This window comes from Palaemon carinicauda, chromosome 1, assembly GCF_036898095.1.
Source record: "Palaemon carinicauda isolate YSFRI2023 chromosome 1, ASM3689809v2, whole genome shotgun sequence".
NCBI classification, from domain to species: Eukaryota; Metazoa; Arthropoda; class Malacostraca; order Decapoda; family Palaemonidae; genus Palaemon; species Palaemon carinicauda.
Genome location: NC_090725.1, coordinates 81,645,812 through 81,657,774, shown reverse-complemented (window position 1 = coordinate 81,657,774; position 11,963 = coordinate 81,645,812).

Genomic DNA, 11,963 nt, shown 5'->3' with positions numbered 1-11,963 from the left:
GAATCAAGTTTGTATATTCGTAGTAATAAATGTTTTTATAAAGATATATATATCACATTTAGAAAAGAAATTGACCAAATTTTCAACAATTAATATAATAGAACCTTGGATTCATGTGCTATTCATTGAAAGAAAGAATACCTCATCTAATGATATACAGTGATGCTTTGCAACACTAAATCAATTAGTTCCGTAAGAGCTTTTGTGAAGTGATTTTTTCGTGTAGCGAGTCACCTTTTACATGTAAATAGCCTAATTCGTTCCAGGCCCTAGAAAATGCCACATTAATTATAAAAATGATTCTCGGTCCTAAATGTACTAAATATATGAAATGTACTGTATTTTGATCATTTAATAATAAATTAACATTAATAATCTGAAAAAGAAGTGTTTAAATAGAGCAAACAGTAAAAAATAAAGTAACAAAACTGTGGAACCTTAACTTTGGAGTGAGGCGATGGCCGAGAGCGAAGTGCAGGGCGGTAGAGGAGAATGAAAACAACAGAAAATGTTTACGTACAAGTGGCAGAAAACTTTAACACTTAACTTTACAAAACAGATTTATAAATGACAGAAAACATTAACACTTAATTTTAGGAAACACATCTACAAATGGCAGGAAATATTAACACTTAACTTTACGATATATTTTTTTCTTTCATTTTTCTATTTTTTTTTTTTTACTTTACATTCTCTATTTTCTAAATCTAATTACACTTCGTATTTTCTTCATCACTGCCACTTTTCTTTCGTTTGTTAGCTGGCGCTTTGTCTGCTTCTACCAAAGGACTCTTACTAATATAATCGTCCAAAGAATCTTGTTTCTGCCTGCTTCTTAAAATTTTCCTGAAATAACTCAGGCAAACTTCATTACAGTACCCAAGCGCACGATCTGTGAGAATTTTTCATGGGTGTCTTTTCTACGAGTCACCATTTTAAAAGTAGCCATCTAGACCATTTTTAATTTCTGCTGTTGTCAGTGGGTCATCCTCCTCCCCCCGCTGTGCTCTTCCTGAACAACGTTCACTCGCATGGCCTCCAACTTCTTCAGGTCATCCGTCGTAAGTTCCTCTTGGTGCTCCTGGATAAGCTCACCAATGTCGGCCTCATCAACTTCCAACCCCATGGACTTCCCGAGTGCAACGATCTCGGCAACTTCAGATTGAGCATCAGGTTCAGGATCGGCAACTTTTTTTGAATCGTCATCAGTTTGGTCTGCGTGGAAGCCCTCGAAATCTCGTGTGGAGACGGCATCAGGCCACAGCTTCCTCCAAGCAGAGTTCAAGGTGCGCCCCGAAACCTCCTGCCAAGCTTGATCGATCATTTTGAGGCATATGACAATATCAAAATGCTCCTTCCAAAATTGACAAAGGGTGAGGTTTGTGCTTTCAATGATTTCGAAACATCTCTTGAAGAGATATTTTGTGTAGCATTTCTTAAAGTTGGAAATCACTTGTTGATCCATGGGCTGGAGGAGAGGGGTGGTGTTCGGTGTTAAATAGAGAATCTTGACAAAGGAATATTGTGGTGCAATATCTTCATGCAGTGAAGGAGGGTGAACAGGGGCATTGTCCAGTACCAGCAGGCATCTCATAGGGAGGCGCTTCTCTTCCAAATACTATTTCACAGTTGGGCCAAAATGATATTTTCATAATAAAATAAATTTTTGAATATACTTACCCGCTGGTTATATAAGAAGCCAAAGTCTCTTGACGCCCCGGCAGAAAATTCAAAATGTTGCGGCCATCGCAGATATGCCAGGTGTACACTAGCGCCCTCGCGGTACTACAGGTAGAACTATACCAAACCCTTCATATCTTCCATGCCCCAGGGTCTCTAGAGGGGAGGAGGGTGGGTTTTTAACTTATATAACCAGCGGGTAAGTATATTCAAAAATTTATTTTATGAAAATATTTTTAAATATAAAACTTACCCGCTGGTTATAAGAATGGCTGATTGACACCCTTGGTGGCAGGTCAGAGACAGCTACATAATTGGAAATTCACTTAAATTACATAAAAAACTTAAGAGGTTCTCACCTCATTAAGGAAGCTAACAGCAATGATACTCTGCCTCATTTTGTCTGCTATCCTTAGGAGATCCAGCAGTCCACCCAGGGTGCTGATGATCTCTAGGAGCTGTCAAACGGTGCAATAACCTATAACATGACAGGACCTCAACTAATACCCTTGTTCCGGGCGCACTCTAGGAACAAATTGACCACCTGACCAAACAATAGATTGCGGAAGACTGACGACCAATCTCCACATACAACCATAACTGAAAACCAAGTTCCAAGAGAAAGAAAAGGGTATTAGGAAAAAGGGAACGTAGTGGTAGATCACTCGCCTACTATCGCATTCGCTGCCATGAATGTACCCAATGTATAACAGTCCTCATAGAGATTCTGAACATGCTTTAAATAATGAGATGCGAATACGGACTTACTCCTCCAAAAGGTCGTATCCATTAAACTTTGCCACAGAAATCGCTACCGCTCTGACTTCATGTGTCTTCACCTTGAGAAGCCTCTGATCTGCCTCATCACACTGGGCGTGAGCCTCTCTAATTAGGAGCCTAATGAAAAAGGATAAGGCATTCTTTGACATGGGCAGTGAAGGTTTTCGAACTGCACACAACAGAGCGTCTGAGTCACCTCTCAAACTCTTAGTTCTGTTCAAATAGTCTTAATGCTCTTACAGGGCAGAGCACTTTCTCCAACTCGTCTCCCACCACATCATAAAGGTTAGTAATCTCAAAAGAATTTTGGCCATGAACGGGAAGGATTTTCATTTTTGGCCAAAAACCCCAACTGTAAGGAGCAAATGGCTTTTCCATCCCGGAAACCTATGTTCCTGCTTAAAGCGTGAACTTCACTAACCCTTTTAGCAGTGGCTAGACTAATCGGAAACAAAGTTTTCAAGGTTAGATCCTTAAACGAAGCCGAGTGTAAAGGCTCAAATCTCACTCATGAGGAATTTAAGCACTATGTCCATGTTCCAGGCAGTGATTGTGATTGTCTTTTCTTGGAGGTATCAAAAGACTTGAGCATGTCCTGCAGATCCTTATTGTTGGAGAGGTCTAAGTTCCTGTGCCTAAAAACCGTAGCCAACATACTTCTGTAACCTTTGATTGTAGAGGACGAGAAATTATGTTTATTTCTGAGGTCTAGGAAGAAATCTGCTATCTGAGTTAAAGAGGTACTGGATGAAGAAACCGAGTTAGCTCTACACCATTCTCTGAACAACTCCCACTTGGACTGATACACCTTGATGGTGGAAGACCACCTTGCTCTCGCAATAGCTTTGGCTGCCTTCTTCGAAAAGCCTCTAGCTCTAGCGAGTTTTTCAATAGTCCGAAGGCAGTCAGACGTAGAGCTCGGAGGTTTAGGTGGTTTCGAGCCAAGAGAGGTTGTCTGAGAAGATCTGGTCTTAAGGGAAGGCTTCTCGGGACATCTACCATCCATTCTAGTACCTCTGGAAACCAGCTTCTTGACGGCGAGAACGGAACTATCAGAGTCATCCTGGTTTCTTCGTGGGACACGAACTTCTGTATCACCTTGTAAAGAATCTTGAACGGAGGGAATGCATAATACACCTCCATGTGCGACCAATTCGTTAGAAAAGCGTCTATGTGCATGGCTTCGGGATCCGGTACTGGTGAACAGTAACATTCGTGTCTCTTCGTCTTTGCGGTTGCAAAAGGATCTACAAGAGGACGACCACATAACTGCCACAGACTCTTGCAGACCTCTTGGTGTAACATTCATTCTGTGGGGAGAACTTGATCCCTCCTGCTAAGTGTCCGCACTTACATTGTTGACCCCGAATAAAACGAGTTATAAGTGTCACTTTCCTTTCCTCTGCCCATATGAGAAGAGGTCTCGCTATCTCGTACAGAGTCCATGAGAGAGTCTCGCCTTGCTTTGCTATATAAGCTAGGGCTGTGGTGCTGTCCGCATTGATTTGGACTACTTTGCCCAGGATATGCTTTTTGAAGCCTTTGAGGGCCAGATGTATTGCCAAAGGCTCCTTTTGGTTTATGTGGAGAGTTTTTTGCTCTATCGTCCACTGACCCGAGAGCTCCTTCTTCCCTAATGTTGCCCCCAACCCCGAGTTTGAGGCGTCTGAAAACAACACGAGGTCTGGGCTCTTCTGATGTAAAGACAGGCCTTCCTTCAGTCTGTGCTCGCTGTTCCACCACTGGAGATGTGACTTTATGAAGTCCGTGATGGGAATGCTTTCCCTGTAGAGACTGTCCCCTTTTTTCCAATGCCAATTGAGGTGAAACTGAAGGGGGCGTAGATGTAACCTCCCCAGAGTCACAAACTTTTCCAATGATGCGAGAGTCCCCAGAAGGCTCATCCATTCCCTTACTGAGCTGAGGTTCTTCATAAAAGCTTGAAGTTTCAGGAGAGCTGTTTTGATCCTCACAGGCGACGGAAAAGCCTGAAAACTCTGACTGTGAATCTCCATCCCCAAATAAAGAATCTCCTGGGATAGAGTCAGCTGCGATCTCTTCGAACTCACCAGGAGTCCCAGTTCCTTGGTCAATTCCAGTGTCATTCTCAGGTCCTTCAAACAGCAATTGGCTGAGATGGCTCTTATAAGCCAATCGTCCAGGTACAGGGAGGCCCTGATTCTCCTTGAATGCAGCATGCTTGCCACATTGAGCAAGATCTTGGTGAACAATAGAGGTGCTGTGCAGACCGAAACATAAGGCTCTGAATTGGAAGACCTTGTTTCCGTAAATGAATCTCAGATAACGTCTGCAGCTAGGATGTATTGGAATATGGAAGTAGGCATCCTGGAGGTCTAATGAGACCATCCAATCGCCCTTCCTTACCGCCACCAGAACCGTCTTCCGAGTCTCCATGGTAAACGTCGTGTTCTGGACATAACCATTTAGAACACTTACGTCCAGAACCGGTCTCTATTCCCTTGAACTCTTGGGAACTAAGAAAAGCCGGTTGTAAAACCCTGATGTTAAATCTTGCACTCTCTCTATTGCTCGCTTCTCTAGTAACAGAGGCATCTGAAGCCGCATGGCCTGCCTCTTTGGTCCCTCTCTGTATCTGGGAGAAAGATCCACCAGACCTGTGACTAGTGGAGGATTTGATAGAAATGGGATTTTGTATCCTTCCTTCAACACTTGGACGGACCAAGGGTCCGCTCCATTCCTCTCCCAGGCCTTCCAGAAGTAAATCAGCCTGGCACCTACTGCTGTCTGAAGGATAGGGCAGTCAGACTCTACCTCGGCCGGTCTTGGTTACTCTCCTCTTAGGTTTTCTCCCGTCAGATCTGAAAGAACCCCTTCCGGTAGGTTTACCACGAAAGGGCTGAGAAGGTCGTACCCCAGAAGTACTTTCCTTTGGTTTACGGGACAAAAACGAAGAAGGTAGAACTTTCCTGGCCGAATTGGCCACCAAGTCATGTGTGGCCTTTTGGGTGAGAGCAGTGGCCACTTCCCCTACCAACTCTTGTGGAAATAGAGTAGATGACAGAGGAGAGAGGAGTAACTCCGATCTCTGGTAAGGGGAGACTCCAGCTGAGAGAAAGGAACACAGAGTTGCCCTCTTCTTAATCACTCCAGCCGTGAACAGAGCAGCTAACTCGTTAGAGCCATCCCTCACACCCTTGTCCATGCAGGACATCAAATGAATAAGGCCACTATAGTCCATTTCTTTTAACGATGCATATTTGCACCGACTCGCGGCGGTGCCCTTTTAGCTCGGAAAAGTTTCCTGATCGCTGATTGGTTAGAATTATCTTGTCCAACCAATCAGCGATCTGGAAACTTTTCCGAGCTAAAAGGGCACCGCTGCGAGTCGGTGCAAATATGCATCGCTAAAAGAAATGGACTATAGTGTCCGTGCCTTTCATTTCAGAGAGACCCTCTTGCATAAGGCACCCAATGACCAGTCTAGATAATTAAAAACTTCAAAGGCCCAGAACAAGCCTTTAAGTAAATGGTCAAACTCTGTCATTGACCACCATACTTTCGTTTTCCTCAAGGCCAGACGACGAGAAGAATCCACCAGACTCGAGAAATCTCCCTGGGCAGAGGCAGGAACTCCCAAGCCCAGAACTTCCCCAGTCTCGTACCAAACACTGGATTTGGAAGCCAATCTTGCCGGTGGGAAAGCAAAGGCCATTTTGCCAAGAGTCCTCTTTGAATCCATCCAGGAACCCATCAATTTCAAGGCTCGTTTAGTAGCCTTCCCTAGGGTAAATTCCGATGGGGGAGAATGAGGAGCCACAAGGGTAAAGTGATCAGGAAAAAGGCCTGTGAAAATTAACATCAACTTCTTAAGATCTACAGAATGTTGATGTTTCTCTTCTTCCTCTTCCGAAATGGCTTCTAAAGGTTCGTCCATGTCAGAAACCTCCTCAGGTTCATCTTCTGGCAGTTCAGCTGTTGCTGCAGCCTGAACCGAGGAGTCGATGTCGGAATGAGAACGCTTGCTATGTTCGGTAATTGCTTCTATTGGGCGATCATTAGTCTTTCGTTTAAACTCGCCTGTAGTTTGGGGAACAGCCTCCGACTGAAGCGGAGGTCGCGGTTGACTGGTGTGTGACGCCATGAATGGACTGACGCTCGGCGTCAAGGGTCAACTGCTGTGTGCCGTCACGTGGACGCCTAGCATCCGCTTGCTGTTGAATGGACTGACGCTCGGTGTCAGGGGTCAACTGCCATTTGTTGACGCTGATGCTGACGCTCTATGCCGTCATGAGTAAACTGGCGAGTCGTCGCGTGGTACTTGCTGTTGATGCTGACGCTCCATCGCATCATGAGTCGACTGCCGAGAGCCGTCACGGTGACGCATTGCGTCCACTTGTCGCCGCCGCCGTTCCTCGTCGTGTTCGAAAGTCGATTTTTGTTTGGCAACAGCTCCCTGACGCGACTCATCTAAATCAACCTGCCGTTGAGCACTGCGAATGGGAGATCGCCTGTGCGATAACACGTCAGCACCAGAGACAACAGGCCGCCTGTGCGACAACGGGTCCAAAGACTGACCCCCAACCGCAGGTTGATAAGACCGCATTAACGACGAGAGCTGTTGTTTCATGCCCAAAAGCATAGACCACTTAGGATCGCCAGAATGCGATATACGTATTCGACTCCTTTTCTAAGGGGAGATCGTCTTCTATCTCGCTATCACCACGCTTCCCACTTTCGAGAGACGAAAGCGGCGGAGCATGAATCGTCACATCAGCAACAGGCAAAAGTTCTGAATCGGACTGTAACACATCGCCAACTACACCACGATCAGAGCGTTTCGCAGGTGTGCAAGCATCAGGGGAAGGGAAACGCTCAGGTGTATCCCAAGTACTACAGCCTGGTCAACGCGTAGGCGATTCGTGACGTTGAACGACCGCTAGCGATTTTCTTTTGAGCGGTCTGGACGCGTGACGCCAGGCCTCGCTACCCGAACTTTCATCGGAGGAGGGTGATAACGCACCAACCTCATCTTTTCTATGATGAGGGCGAGCGACCTGTGCTACGGCAGCAGGAACGCTCGTGGGGACGTCTGTATGATTGATGAAGCCTCTCGTTCCCTTATGCCGTCCGACATTACTTCTCCCATGAAGCCTCTCGTTCCCTTATGCCGTCCGACATTACTTCTCCCATGGGTTCGGGAGCTTGAAAGAGGTCGTAGGCTGGGCGAACGACAAGATCGTGCAGACGCACCCTCCACAAAATTTGAATACATTCGAAACACTTTTCACATTTCCTTCAGTCACAATTTTTCAGTACGTTGATCTTGGACAAAATCTGATTTCTATCCGCCGCTAAAGACTCACCGAGAGCCTGAATAGCGGTAAACATACCCTTCATAGAAGGTTCCTTCGGTTGATGATCTACCACTACGGGGGAACGAATAGGATCAATGACATTAGGCAAGGTTAGATCAACAGAGCGTGAACTGTGCCTAACCCTGTCCCTCTCTAATCTCTTAATATAAAAAATTTTAAGTAATTTTTATTTTTCCTAACATACTTACCAAGAACTACTTTCTTAGGAGTTACCTGTAATCTCCTCTCTACCGACCAGAGTTTTGTGTAGTATACCCTATACCCGTTTTCTATGGAGGGCTAACCCGGGAGTGAGAGAACGTGCCCCGAGGGTAGCCTTTGCGCTAGGTCGAGGTCCGCTTGGGTCGTGTGCGCCAGTAAGTTCCTCGGATATTGCAAAAGGTCCTTGCAAGGGCAGAGAGGCACACGGGGAAGGTAGGGAGGGCCATTACCCAAAAGTAGTTCTCGGTAAGTATGTTAGGAAAAATAAAAATTACTTAAAATTTTTGATTTGTTCCAACACGAATACTTACCTCGAACTACTTCCTTAGGAGACTTACACTTTGGGAGGTGGGAGTGCCTTCCTGACCTTCTGACCTAGCAAGCGGACGCCAAGAGGCCTAGATATGAATTAGGTTTTAAAACAAAAACACACTGGGAAAACGGACGATAGGGTAACTACACAAAGAGCTCACGTTAGTGTCTAAGTACTCACCCTTTGAAAAAATTCTTCTGATGTTGAGTCCAGTAATGCAGTTGCAGAGACGTGTTCTTCAATGGTTACCAGTGTGGTTATCTCCGATAGGGATAGGAAACGGGGATTAGGGTGAAAGGGAACGAACCTGTGTCTCCTGGTTTTGCTATCCACGATTGAGCCTGAGGCTTTACCGTTAAATCACTAGGAGCGCGGAGATGACTGTCCCAATGGAGAACCTGTCTTAGGACCTTCTTGAGTAGTACTTGAGGTAATGGGCAGTAAAGGTTGACTGGTTCGACTAGGTGCCCGCACGAAGGATCTGACCCACTGCCATGTTCTTCTCAAAGGCTAAGGAAGTGCTCAGACCTCTGATGTCATGGGGCTTGGGAGTGCCTGGCAAGGCCAGTCCCTCCTTGTAGGCCCTGGCAATAACTTGTCTCAACCAGAAGGAAATGGTATTCTTCGATACCTGTTTCTTAGTAACACCTGTGGAGACGAAAAGGCTCTTGATGCCTGGCCGGAGATGTGCAGTCCTTTCAAGGTATTTTCTAATGGCACGGACAGGGCATAACCTCAAATCTTCAGGATTCCCAGTCCTAGGAATAGCTGGCAGAGAGAAACCTTCGAATTTTGGATCCCAGACTGCTGGGTTCTGGGTTTTCGCCACAAACGAAAGACGAACTTGAAAGAGATCTCTTTCCACCCCTTCGAATGAGAGACGTCATAAGACAGCCCATGGATCTCACCTACCCTTTTCGCAGAAGCCAAGGCCAACAAAAAGACTGTCTTGAGAGTGAGATCCCTGTCTACAATATCCTTCATTGGTTCGAAGGGGGGGGGGGGGGGGCTACTTAACATCTTCAGGACCCTAGCTAAGTCCCACTGAGGCACCCTAACCGCTTGCGGGGGGCAGGACTGTTCAAAACTCCTGACAAGCATAGAGATGTGTCTAGAGGAACCCAGGTCGATGCCCTTCAGAAGGAAGACTTGACCCAAGGCTGCTCGTACTCCTTTTATAGCTGGGATTGACATCCCTATCTCGTCCCTGAGATATACTAGAAAGTCTGCTATGTCTGGGACCGAGGCTTTGAGAGGCTTTATGCGCTTCGAAGCGCACCACTTCGTGAAAGAGGCCCACTTCGCTTGGTAGACCGCTGCCGACGACCTTCTCAGGTATCGCGACATCCTCTTAGCTGTTCCTGCTGAATATCCCTCCTTCTTCAGGAGTCGCTCGATAGTCTCCAGGCGTGAAGGCGTAGAGACTGTAGGTTGTCGTGGAACCTGAGAAAGTGCGGCTGTTGTAGAAGATCTGACCTGTCGGGGAGTGGCCACGGAGGATGGCTCACCAGGTCTTTTAGGTCTGCGAACCACTCTCTCTCCAGCCACCAGGGCGCTACCAAAGTCATCCTTAAGTTTCGGGCAGCCCTTACTCTGTTGAGTACTTGCCTGATCAACGTGAAGGGGGAAAAGCGTACACGTCTAGGTTGTCCCACTTGTGCTGAAAGGCATCCTCCAAGGCTGCCCTTGGGTCTGGGACAGGAGAACAATACACGGGAAGTTGAGCGTTCAGCTTGGTTGCAAAGAGGTCCATCACCGGGGAACCCCAACGTTGAATGATGAGCTTGGCTACTTCTGGAAGGAGGGACCATTCTGTCCCTACTATCTGACCCATCCTGCTGAGACCGTCGGCTAGAACGTTCTTTTTCCCGGGGATGAACCTTGCCAATAACACAACCTGGTTCGCTTCTGCCCAATCTAGGATCTCTAGGGCGAGATCGCACAACTCCCTTGATTTCAAGCCTCCTTGCTTCCTTATGTACGCTACCACTGTGGCGTTGTCGCACATCAACGCCACAGTGTTTCCCCTTAGTAGATCGACGAAGTGCAGGCAAGTTTTCTGGACTGCCTTCAACTCTAGGACATTGATGTGTAGGTCCTTCTCCCAGTCCATCCAGGTTCCTCTCGCCGTCCCGTTGAGGAGATGGGCTCCCCAGCCCTGGTTGGAGACGTCTGTAAATAGAAGTATCTCGGGAGGGTCGGTCGCGAAGGGCATCCCCTTGAGCGAGTCCGACCGGCAATGCCACCATTCCAGGGAGGGTATTGTGTTTGGTAGGACTGGGATTAATTTCTGGGGCGAGTCCAGTTGGTTCCAGAAGTTCTTCAGGTTCCATTGGACGGCTCTGAGTCTGAGTCTCCCCTGGGGAACCAGTTTTTCCAACGACACCAGATGACCTATTAGTCTTTGCCAGTCCTTCGCCCTCCTGGGTTGCCCCGACAGGAACAGACGAAGAATCTTCATAAGATTGCTTATCCTCTCCTCCGACGGGAAAGCTTTCACTAGTAGGGAATCCAGTGTCATCCCCAAATAGGTCATTCTGGTGGAGGGAGATAGGTTCGATTTTTCTGGGTTGATCATGATACCCAGACCCTTGCAAAACTGGAGAAGCTTTATACCCTGCTCCTTCAAAACGTCCTTCGAGGAGGAAAGAAGCAACCAGTTGTCCAGGTACCGGATGAGGCGAATGCCTCGCTCGTGAGCCCACACCGAGACTGTCGTGAAGACTCTCATGAATACCTGGGGAGCTGTCGACAATCCAAAGCAAAGGGTCTTGAATTGCAGGATCTGGGTACCCCATTTCACCCGGAGAAACTTCCGACTTGAGGGATGGACCGGAATTTGGAAGTAAGCGTCCTTGAGGTCTATGGTCATCATGTAGTCTTTCTCCCTCAAGGACAGCAGGACTGACTTCGGAGTGTCCATTTTGAACTCTGTCTTTCGTACAAACTTGTTGAGAGCCGACAGATCTATTACCGGTCTCCACCCCCCCGTCGCCTTTTCTACCAGGAACAGACGGCTGTAGAAACCTGGCCCTGGGTGCAGGATCTCCTCCATGGCGCCCTTTTCCAACATCGTGGACACCGCTTCTTGAAGGGCAGCCCTCTTCAACGGGTCCTTGGGTACCAACCACTCCGACAGGCTGGCCCGAATTAGAGGGGGGGGGTTCTGCTAAGAACGGTAACCTGTAACCCTCCTTCAGTACGGACACTGCCCAGGGCTCTGCTCCGTGAGCCTTCCATGCTTGCCAATGTAGTCTGAGGCATCCCCCAACCTGAGGCTTGGGCAGGAGTAGGGGGCCTCCCACTCTACCTCCTCCTGGAGGAGCGGCCTGAACGGCCTCTCCTGGAGGCAGAATAACCTGTCCTAAACGAGGCCGACGCTGCTGGGGCTCCACTACGGGGGGGGGGCTGAGGCGGTGAGGCCCACGAGGAAGAAGGGGCTTCTCTCCTCGTCAGGCTAGGCGGGGCCTGAGAAGCAGAGGAACCGTCTGAGGCTGACCTCTTGTAGGGGGGGCCTCCTTACCGGTGGAGGCCTGGGAGCGTTCACTTCTTTTCTCTTAGCCACCTTCTCCATGATCTCCTCTAACTCCTTCAAGGGGAACAAGGAGTCACCCCACACAGGAAGGCTCCTC